This window comes from Rhipicephalus sanguineus, unplaced genomic scaffold (assembly GCF_013339695.2).
Source record: "Rhipicephalus sanguineus isolate Rsan-2018 unplaced genomic scaffold, BIME_Rsan_1.4 Seq7988, whole genome shotgun sequence".
Lineage (NCBI taxonomy): Eukaryota > Metazoa > Arthropoda > Arachnida > Ixodida > Ixodidae > Rhipicephalus > Rhipicephalus sanguineus.
Genome location: NW_023616009.1, coordinates 1 through 11269, shown reverse-complemented (window position 1 = coordinate 11269; position 11269 = coordinate 1).

Here is an 11269-nt window from a genome sequence, read left to right as displayed (position 1 = left end):
TACGTGCTTTTCGGTTAGTTAGGAAGTCTCGAATATAGGTGTATACTCGCTGGCCTAGGCCTAGCTCTGTTATTCTGTTTAATATTGTTTCGTGCGTAACACTGTCAAAAGCTTTCTTTAGGTCTAATCCTAGAATAGCTTTGGTGTTTCGACTTGTGTTATCTATGATTTCATGTTTAAGTTGGAGCATTGCATCCTGTGTCGACAACTTTCTCCGGAAGCCCAACATGGTTGGCGGAAGAACGTCGTTGTCCTCGAGATAGTTTGTTAGTCTTGTTAGGACAACGTGTTCCATAAGTTTTCCCAGGCAGGAAGTGAGCGAGATGGGTCTCAAGTTCTCCAACTGTAGCCGCTTGCCTGGTTTAGGTATTAGAATAATCTGAGCCGTTTTCCATTGTTGTGGTACTGTGCCTGATTCCCAGCAGTCGTTAATGTACTTGGTAAGTTGTTCTAGAGAAGCATCATCGAGATTTCTGATCATCTTGTTTGTTATACCGTCAAGACCTGGAGCCGAATTGGTATTAACCTTTTGTAAAGCTGCTCTCAGCTCCGCTTCACTGATCTCTGCGTCTAGTTGTGCGTTTTTGGTGCCTGTGTATTGTGGGTGTATTGCTGGCTTATCCCGAGATAAATACCGTGCGGCTACCTCATCAATAAAATCTTCTTCAGTGTTTTCATATGCGTGTAATATTTTGTTTATGTTTTGTCTATACGTGGCTTTAGTGTCCTCGGGACTCAAAAGGTACCTGAGAAGGTTCCAAGTTCTGGATAGCCCTAACTGTTTATCCATAGAGGTGCATGTTTCCTCCCATTGTTGTTTGCAGAGCTGTTGTGCGTATGTTTCTATGTCTCTGTTAAGCCGAGCTAGCCTTCGTCGGAGCGTCCTGTTGTGTCTCTGGGTTTTCAATCTTCTCAGGAGACCTTGTTTTGCTTCCCACATATGTAAAAGTTTACTGTCTACCTGTTCCATTTGCGCTTCCTGGGGGATTACTTGTGTTGCTAAGTTAACATCCTGTTTAAGCTGCGTGCTCCAGTCCCCTATATCTGAGATAGTATTATCCTTTTCCTTGCGAATTTGTCTGAGTTTGTCCCAGTCTACAATTTTGAGCTGCTTGCCCTTAGACTTGCGTGGCCCTGCTTTTACAGTGATTTCGAGGATACTGTGATCGCTGCCTAGATCTTGTAGCGTGTTGAGCCATTTTGCATCCTTAATGTTCTTGGTAAAGGTGAGATCTGGCGTAGTATCCACACTAACACTAGACCCTCGCCTCGTAGGAGTCAAAGGGTCTGTGATGAGAGTAAGGCCCTGTTGTTGTGCATCTAGCCATAGCTGTCTGCCTTTGGGGTTTTGATATTTGTATCCCCATGCCATGTGTTGAGCGTTAAAATCCCCCCCAATAATTAAGGCTCTGCCATCCGCGATAGAGAGGGTCTTGCAGAGAAGTGATCGGAATTTGGAATGTCTATTTCTTGGGTTGCTGTAAACATTAAGAATAAATAAACTTTGATTATTTTTCCTAGGAGGTATTAACTCGATTAATAAATTGTCTACATCCGCAATACCTGTATCATGTTGTACGACCGTGTGGTGACGTTTCACTAGAGTGGTGACAACTCTTGTCTCCCCGTCGGCACTACAGAATGATCTGTACCCAGATAATTTGGCCTTACAGTGTGTCTCTTGTAACAATATGACATCAGGATGTTCCTTATTAACTAGGTATTGATGTAAGTTCGATCTTTTTCTACTGTAGCCTCGACAGTTCCATTGCCAGATAGTATAATGGTCGTGTCGATCCATGGTGGCAGTTACGGTTTTCCGGTCACCTCCACTGTAGATGTCGAGGGTCTCATATATGGCTTACTGGTTGTTTTGATGAGGCCGCCTCCACTGGTTTGAGGTCCCCACGTCTTCATACAAGTCTCAATATCGGTAAATCGAGTAGCTATTGTGTTAAATTGTTGTTGTATTTGGGTCATAATAGCCTGTGTAACTTGCTGGGTAATTTGTGCAGCCATGTCTTTAAAGCTTGAATCTAGGATATCTAGTTTGTCTTCTAGACTGTCAATTTTCCTGTCGAGTGCATCCTGTCTTTTCTCTATAGTTTTATTGGACTTAGTCTTTTTAACTGTGATCGTCTGGTTATCGTCTGTGGCCTTGCGTTTGGCTGGCGTGTTAGCCTCTTCCTCCATGTCTGCCACTTGTTCTTCTATACTATCTATTTTGATACCTCGCCCGTTTTGAGAGTGGTGTTTTCTGCCCTCAATCTACTGTTTTCTTCTTCTAGAGCTACAATCCGCTGATGAAGTTCTAGCATAAGTTTTTTCATTTCTGCTAGTTCTTTTTCCAACTCTTTGTTTATAGCGGTCGATTCAGCCTCTGCCTCCGCGCGCGCTCCGGAAGCCACGTCAACCCAGCTCACCTGTAATGGCGGTCCGGTGTTCTGGTTTCCGGTAGTGCCTTTGCTGTTGTCGGTGGCCTGGGGTGGCTTGGTGGGCTTGACACTGCGGGGTGTGGACCTTGACCTTGATCGATTGCTGGAGCGTGACCTGCTCCTGACCCTTGTGAGGGAACCCGATTTCTTCCTGCTGGTTGTACTTGGGCTTCTTCGCTTGTCAACGTAGTTGTCGTATTCCACTTGTTCCTCTCTCCTGGCACGTTCCCATCTTCGTCGTTTGACGAGGTATGGAATCCGATACCTGGCTTGGCAACGTTTATCCCCCGTCGGGTGGTCTTTTCCACATAGTTGGCATTCTACTTTGCAATCATGGTCTTGCTTTGGATTCCTGGTGCTGCAGCCCCGACAGATTTTGTCGGTAGGATTGGGGCAGACGTCCGCGCGGTGTCCAAGTCTGCCGCATTCGTAGCAGATGTCAAATTGTTTCTTGTAAAGCGCGCAGCGAACAAGCGCTGCTCCGTAGTTCACATAGCTTGGGACGTGATAGCCATCAAAAATGATGATTACATTGTTTGTATTGCCCATACGCTTTGCGTAGAGGACGCTAGGATTACGAGGAGTGACCAGCTTCTTAACGATGTCTTCCGGGCTTTCAGAGGCAGAGATGCCTCGGATGACTCCTTTCGAGGTGTTCTCCGGTGCTGCGCGATAGGCGCATGCCTCATATTCCTTGCTCCCACTGCTGAGACTGGTTATTGCGACGTATTTTTTGGCTCTTTCTTTCGATGGTGTACTGAAGACTATGATATTTTGCTTCTTGTTGAGGCAAAGATTATCTTCTTCCTCCGCTGTACGTTCAACATTTGCAGCACGTCGAACGCTGTGGTAGATGCGATCTGTAGCGTGTTCGGTCCGTTGAATCCGCCTCTTGGTCTTATAATGATCCTGTAGTCGTCGACTGGTAAGTTGGCATGCGGCTTGCGACGATTAATTGTTGGATCTTCCGATAGCCCTTTTTCTTGTTCCAAGTAGTCTCCTTAGCTCGCTGAAGTTGTGTAGTATCACTAGGCGACGGGTCCACGCCATCACTGCGCCTTCGAGGACTTCTTTTAATTTCGAACCAATTGCCTTGGTCCAACTCTTCTGGTTGAATATCTTCGCCTTCTACCTGTACAACCTCCATGCTTGCTCCGCTAGAGCCGGGTAGCAAAGGTATCTCCGGCTATGCCGACGGCGTTAGGCCCAGCACGTCAGCCGTCGTGGCTGGTGGTACATTTCTCGAAATGAAAGTGGCCCACCTGGTTGAATTTGGTATCCAGGTGATCCTTGGATCTTCCGGCTTCTCCTGAAATGTGGATTTCGTGGTTCCAGTTCAAAAAAAAACGCCGTCAATTCAAAATTCACGCAGCCGACATGAAACGATGCCGCTCGCCATGCACTTCTTAGCCTTGTCGGAAAGCTTTAATGGTTGGATATTTCTCATAGCAAAGTCTTACCTGACACCCTCGTCGTAAATATTTCTATCAGGTTCACTTGCGCATTTCATTTTTTTTATATTCTTCCTTTTTATTATTATTTCTTTCCCTCTCTTCTTTAGTCTGTCAATCCCATTCCCCATTCCTATACAGAGTAGCATGCCAGCGGTGTACAGACGCCGGCAAAAATCTGTTTTTATAATAAAGCATCTCTCTCTGTCTCTCTCTCTCTCTCTATCTATCTATCTATCTCTCAGAGCACCAGCAGAACCTGTCAGCGGTCGCCTGCAGTCATTAAGCGATGCACTGCCAAGACTGTGGCTGCTCCCCGCATTTCGAGGGTTGCACTGTCTTAGCCAGGCATGGCGAGCAAATTGTTAGAGAAATTTTAGAGGCAGCCGAAATTCAGAGACTGGATGACAGATGTGTCAGCAGGCCCTCCATTTCCCTCTCAAATAAGGAAGTAAGCTATCTACGGCGCATGCCTTTTCAATAGTTTTTTACCCCGTGTTTTATACATTTCTTATATTTCATTTTAGTTTTTAACGTTTTAGATCTTTTTTATCTTTCTTGTGTGGCTGCCTTGGCTTCTCTGGCTTTAACGTGTTTGCCGGTTGGTTTTAGGATCAATTATCCTTTTCACTGCTTTCATGTATCGGGGGGCGTACTTTGTGGTTTAAGAATTTTCGACTGCGCTTTTACCTTTGGTGGATTGTCTTTGTCGGCAAGCAGTTGTCACGTGGTTTTTCATCGCTTCTTTTCATCATGTTATCTTTCGGTTGCTTCGACGCGTGCCTAGAAAAAGGCCCTGCGTTCGAAGTAATAAATCAGTTGTCAGTTTAGCGCTGCGCGTGTGTGTGTTCCTTCTTAAGTGTTTCGTCTTTTTGCGCCGGTAAATCTATCTTAATCATGAACCAACTCGCCCAAGCAGCAGTTTTAGCTGCGCCACAAGCACACAATGCCGTGACACTGCAGCGACGTATACATACTTCTTAGTGGGTCACATAAACCACAGCGCTAACGCGCAGCACTCGGACGTTAACGAGCAGAATAACGCATGTCAAAGACCTAATAAGGCTTCCTAGGCCCCTGCACGTTTGATTGAATAGTGCTCTATGCAAGTTACGAGAAAAATAGCACGAGCACTTCCGCAGCGCAACATTTGCAGGTGTGTAAAGTGAAGGTTATAGAAAGCTGCCCGCGAAATAAATAAAATTGCAGAGAGTGAGTTTACAAAAATTATCAAGCTTAACATCCCCAAGAAAATTAAGGCCTCGAATGACATCACACTTGGGAGTTTGAGTTATTTCTATAGGATAAAGGATAGGTGGCCAAGTTGGTTTGGCTTCATAATTATGGTATACATGCAGCCCTGTACAACCGATACTCAAGGAACGTGGATAAGACATGTTGAGAGTACAGCGCATGGCTGGTCTTCTCCTTACTATGTACTCGCTGTCTGGCGCTGCCTATAACTAGTTATTTCTACCGCCTGGCATTCCTGGACGCATTCATTCAAACAACAATGCGCGAGCGTTTTAGATTCTGTTCTCTTCGAGATAAAGCCCACGCCACCAGAAAATGGAACGACCGCGACTTCGAGCTAAGAAACAGCACGTCCAGTTATTGAGTCTGCACGGCCAAGTCGCCGAGTGGCAAACAGTTCGCGTGAAGTCTCACGCGACAACTTCCTGCGCAGCAACTCGCCGTCACTTGCACCGAACCTACTTTTTTGCACGCGAGTACAGTTTCCCCAAAATTTGACGATGAAGTGTGATGACAGCTAATGCTTCCATCGCCACGGTTCCAAATTATAGATGCAGGCCACAGCGTGGCACGATGAATGACATTGGCCGACGCTTCTACTATATTCACGGTAATAGACAAAAAGAAACTTCAAAAATCTTGAGCACTTACCGGGCCGAGTATGCTTGCTGCAACAAAATTTGCCTGTCAGGAACCAGTAAGGGTCGTTAATGGTCGCTGAACCTAGGTGCGAAATTCCGAAGACCACGGGAGCGCGTGCCCAAACTGCATTGCTGCGCTTCTCGCGGTTTCACGGCTAAGTTCGAGAGTGCGTACTGCGCACGCGCATGCGGAAGCGCTGAGCGGTGATATCGAGATGAAAAATATTTGAAATGCACAAACGATGCAGTTTCGTCTCGCTACCGTCGCTCAGATGGCTCAGACGCTTCCACTGCCGTTGCAGAAGTGACACTTTGCGCTTCATCTCAGGTTGCGATAAGCGCGCGGTTGTAACGAGCGAACGAACAGACTGGCAAGAAGAAAAGTATGCGCGTGCGCTGTACACACTCTCGAAATTAGCCGTGAAACCGTCATAAGGTGCAGCGATCCGATTTAGCACACATTCCCATGGTCTCCAGAATTTTGCACGCGACTGTACGACTGCACTGTAAAGTGATGATTATCTTGAAACGACGACACTGAGGTAGTTTCTCGTGTATCTTAATCCCGAAGAAGGCAAGCCCCCGTGTCGAAACGTCGTCTCCAGCGACATTTCTGTTTCAATCATTTCGCGATCACTTCAAGCCGTTATATTCCTTTGAAGCTCTCTCGCCCGCCATGGTGATATAGTGGTTATTGGTGCTCGACTACTGACCCGAAGGTCGCGGGATCGAATCCCGGCCGCCGCAACCGCATTTGGATGGCGGCGAAATGCTAGAGGCCCGTGTATTTACATTTAGGTGCACGTTAAAGAACACGAGATGGTCAAAATTTCCGGAGCCCACCACTTCCGGCGTACCCTCATGACCACATCGTGGTTTTGGGACGTAAAATCCCAAGAATTAATAATATTATTATTATTATTTGAAGCTCTCTTGTGTGTTTATTAATGTTTAAATGCAGTTACAAGCAATGAACGGAATATTTTGCCCATCGAACATTACGTTTCCATAGCGTCAGTCTCCGTGCTTCCGCTACCATATATTGCAGTGCTTTCGCACATGCTCCAATCGATAGTCACCGCCCATACCACCCACCTCTTTTTTTATGCAGCCTATCGCGCTGTCACAGTACAAGTTTTCTGCACTCTCAAAACTGCTGCGCTGCGAGGCATCGAGCGAGGTTTCGCTTAACAATATCGCGCAAGTCTTGATACAGACGCGCGCCTCGGTCCCTTCAATGTGTCTCCTGGCTTCCGCCGGGGACCGCAGACTGAGCGATGAACGTTGATAACACTTGTAACGGGGCTGAAAGAGTAATAAATTCTGGGAGGGGGGGGGGGGGGGGCTCTTCGCGCTGCTACAATGTCATTTCGTTCCGCAAGCACCAACTCAGCCCATGAAGAAGTTAGTGCGGCACAGAATCTGGCCAAACCATACTCAATATTCGAGAACTTGTGTGATAAGCCAACGGAGTTAAACTTGCTCGAAACGCCTAATTAAGTCCGGCTTAAACATGTTAGTCGGCGGCATCGCAATCTAATATTATATTCATTGTTTAAAGGTTTCAAGCTTCATTAATCTCCATCACTTAACGCAGAAAGCTTAAACGTCAGAGTCGCAATCTTTCGTAGAAGCTTGAAAAAATTGCCTCGTTTTATTGATCGCTACTTTAATTGTCTACAAGCATGCGTTTCCAAACAAAAAAAATAAGACAGACATTATTTATTTATTATTAAGATTATAAAACAAAATGCTTAGAAACTATTTACCTTTTTTTAACGCCTAATGCAACACTTTGCCCTTTTCCGCAGCCTAGTCATTTTATTTGTTTTGGTACATGTCGTATTCGGCGAAACAGTGCCCTTGACGTGCATGCTGTTAGGAAAGTACTATATTGCCCTTCTTATGCCTCGGTTATATACAATGTGAATTTGGTGCAGCGTAGACTGTATTGGGATTCATTTATTTCAGCTTGATAGAACAGAAACGAGGCTTAACAACAACGTTCCATCGTGGTTTCTAGTGCAGTACGTTTATTAATCTTGCTGTACGGAAGTACATAGCTATAGATGCGTCACCTTTACGATATGCTGGTAAATAACCTTTTTGCACATTTATATACATCAAACGAAACAGTAATATAATATCTGGGTTTTAACGTCCCAAAACCACGATATGATTATGAGGGACGCCGTAGTGGAGGGCTCCGGAAATTTCGACCACCTGGGGTTCTTTAACGTGCACCTAAACCTAAGTACACGGGCCTCAAACATTTTCGCCTCCATCGAAAATGCAGCCGCTGCGGCCGGGATTCGATCCCGCGACCTTCGGGTCAGCAGTCGAGTGCCATAACCACTAGACCACCGTGGCGGGGCGCATCAAACGAAGCAATTTCATTACAACGAATTAACGCATATTTAGACCAGATAAAGCCCATTATTTGCCACTCACAATCCCGTCTAGTTTGCACTGTTTCGCGAAAATATCTTATGCGAGGGGGTGCTGAAAAGTTATCGTATATGCACAGAAAGAAGAAAAGTCGGAGTTTTGAAAATACTCGTGTATTCAATATATTCCCCCCTCAGACTGATGCACTTCTTACATCATTGTTTTGTCTTCTCTCGTCAATTTTAAATAAAATCTTGTGATAGGTCGTCAATCCAGCTCTCAGCAGCCTGTCTGGCACCAAGAATTTTGTTAAAATAACGACCCTTTAAGTGTTTATTCAGCTTCGCCAACAGACTATAGTTAGAAGGGCCCAGTAAAGGTTAATAGGGGTATGGTGGATCAAGTGGAAACCCTGGATCTTCAGTTAGGCAGCCACAACTTTAGACGCGTGCGAATGTGCATTGTCCAGCAACAAAACGATTTATTCGGTCATCTTTCCCCGGCATTTCCTTTTTATCGCCTCCTTGGATTGGTCGAGGAGGCTATAGTTTAGTGCAGTCGGGTTATACTACAGCCTTGAGGCACGCAATTCACCAAAAGGACACCGCCTTTATCCCAAAAGTGATAGCCACAATTGTCTTGGCCGATACTTAGGCTCAGAACCTTCTCTGACACACTCTAAGAAAAAAAAAAGAGTCAAAAGATGGTCATGGAACCGTGACTCTCTTCGGGTATCCATCTGACCCCTTTTGGAAGGTACAGGCAGAGAAAAAGAGTTAGCATTTCGGAAGGAGTCACTGGATGCTCCTGAAGCGCGTTTCGATTGGCTTCCATGATAAAAGAGCCGCCGTATACGCCATACATATCGCGCGCTTGCCCTTTGGCGCCGTTGTGGCGCCTTGCTCGCCGACAGAGACGGGGTCGGTGCCGGGGTGACGCGCCGCGCCGCTTCTGCCTCCTCTCTCAGTCGTCTCAGTCTCCTCTAGAGCACTGCACAGGCCTTGATTCTCTGCCCGGGCCCGGCCCGGGCCCGGGACTCGTTCATATTTACCCGCCCGAGCCCGGCCCGGCGACTCAAAGCGAGACCCGGGCCCGGCCCGAACCCGAGAATAAATTTCGCCTACCCGGCCCGGCCCGGCCCGACCACAGATCGGGCCCGACAGGGGCCCGACAGGGGCCTGAGCGAATAATCAAGGTGGTGTTGCGCGAACCACAGAATCGACCGCAAGGCGTTTTAAGTGGCCAAATATCTACGCATGCTTGGCACATGCTTCCCTAGCAAGTATACTTTAACCTACGCTACTTTCTTGTAAAAAGGGGCTGGCTCACCGTGGAAACAGTTGAGCGGACCTACTGGGTACGATGAACGTTTGTTCGGCAGCGGTATACTGTACCTAATTTTCTAGGAATGCAATCGGGATCATCAAGAGCGTTTTGTAGCAGATATTGTAGGTACAGAAAAGTGATTTGCAGAATGAGTCCGGTTTCGATAAGGAGCGCAATCTAAACAGAGCGGGCAGAGAACAGAACTTTGTTTTATTACTCTCTCTCTATCGAAATATAAATGTACACGAAAGTGAAACAATCAGTCGGTTTAGATAGATAAATTGTACTTTGAGAAATCGAATATCGTTAGTTTCACCAACACAGACGCATTAATAAAGGAGCAAATCAAGGTTGTTAGATTTCGCGGCAAAATCTCCACGCGTGAAAACACGGATTTCAAAGCGTATTTTTCGTATTCTGGCAATTTTAGCTTGTCGAAATTTCCTGAAGCTTCGTATGTTAAGTCTATGCCCCCCTCCAACCTCCTTGGAAGACAATGCATTTCAGTTTTACCGATTATGAACAGCGTAAAACCTAGCAGACGCCGTCAAAATCTCTGACGCGTTTGATGCAGGAATTTCAAGGTGGTGTCACCAGCGGTAATTTCTTTTTGTGCGTTATCTCGCTTCCCGTGCATGCGTCTTCTCGCGGCAGGCGTGGATGGATGGAATGAATAAACTTTATTGAGGTCCTTCGGTTGCGCGCGATTAGCGCGCCAGCGGGCCGCTCCCACGTCGGGACAGAGAGGCCTTGCCCTCGGGCCCGCGTCGCACGCCCGATGAACAGCCCAGAGCTGTGCTTCAAGGTCCGAGCTACGTAGAGCTTGGTCTCACTCTTCCTTGGCAGTCCTGGTCCCCGGTGCCAGGGGGCAACCCCAGAGCATGTGAGAGAAAGACTAGCTATATCTTGCAAAAGCGACACGGCATTGTGAGGCGTGCGCGTCCGGAAAGATTTTGTGCAGGAAGCGGCCGGACATGGTAGGTGCCTGTCTGGTGATTTTGGAATGTGAAAGAGTAACTGCTAATACGACAAAAATCATTTTTTCCCCTTGTGTCCCCTTAAGCGTGCTGTAACCGCTAAAGCCAACCCTCTGGATACGTAGCACCTATCTTCATCATAGCAGCACCTTCCCACATCGACAGAAATAGAGGGAGAAAAGCCAAAATTATTACATTTGTTGTAAATACACTAACCTAGATAAAAATTATACGAACCGCGCGCACCACGTACACTTCGGAAATACTTATAAGAAGCCCGAAATGGAGAAAAAAGAAAACTATTGTCATAGCATTCTTTTCATATATCACACCATGCATATTTATATACAGTTTATAAGTTCTTGTGGCATTCGTTTATAGTTTATTTGTTCGCATGTTATTGTACAAAAACAATCAAATTATAAAGAGGTTCCATTATAAGCACACCATGCGCCGTTGCATCACATCTCCTGCTGCGCTAACGTTTCTTGCACTACTTGCGCTAGTCGCAGGGGCACACATTTGCCTTGAGAAATGTGAAGGCGTCGGCAGTCGTAATTCTTAACTCCACGACTGGAGCAAATTTAGGATGTCTTTTTGAACCTCTGCAGAATGAACATACCTGTCCAGCTTCTCCCTTCATTTCTCCTCGTTCCCGAACGTTGTGCCACTCTTCAAATATATTCCTAAATGCCCTCCGAGTCTTCTCCTTGCACTTTCAGCAGTGTTTGTTATGCACGGCTTGCACAGGGCTCTTTTTTTTTTTTCATTCTATCATGGTGTTGCCTTTCTAACGG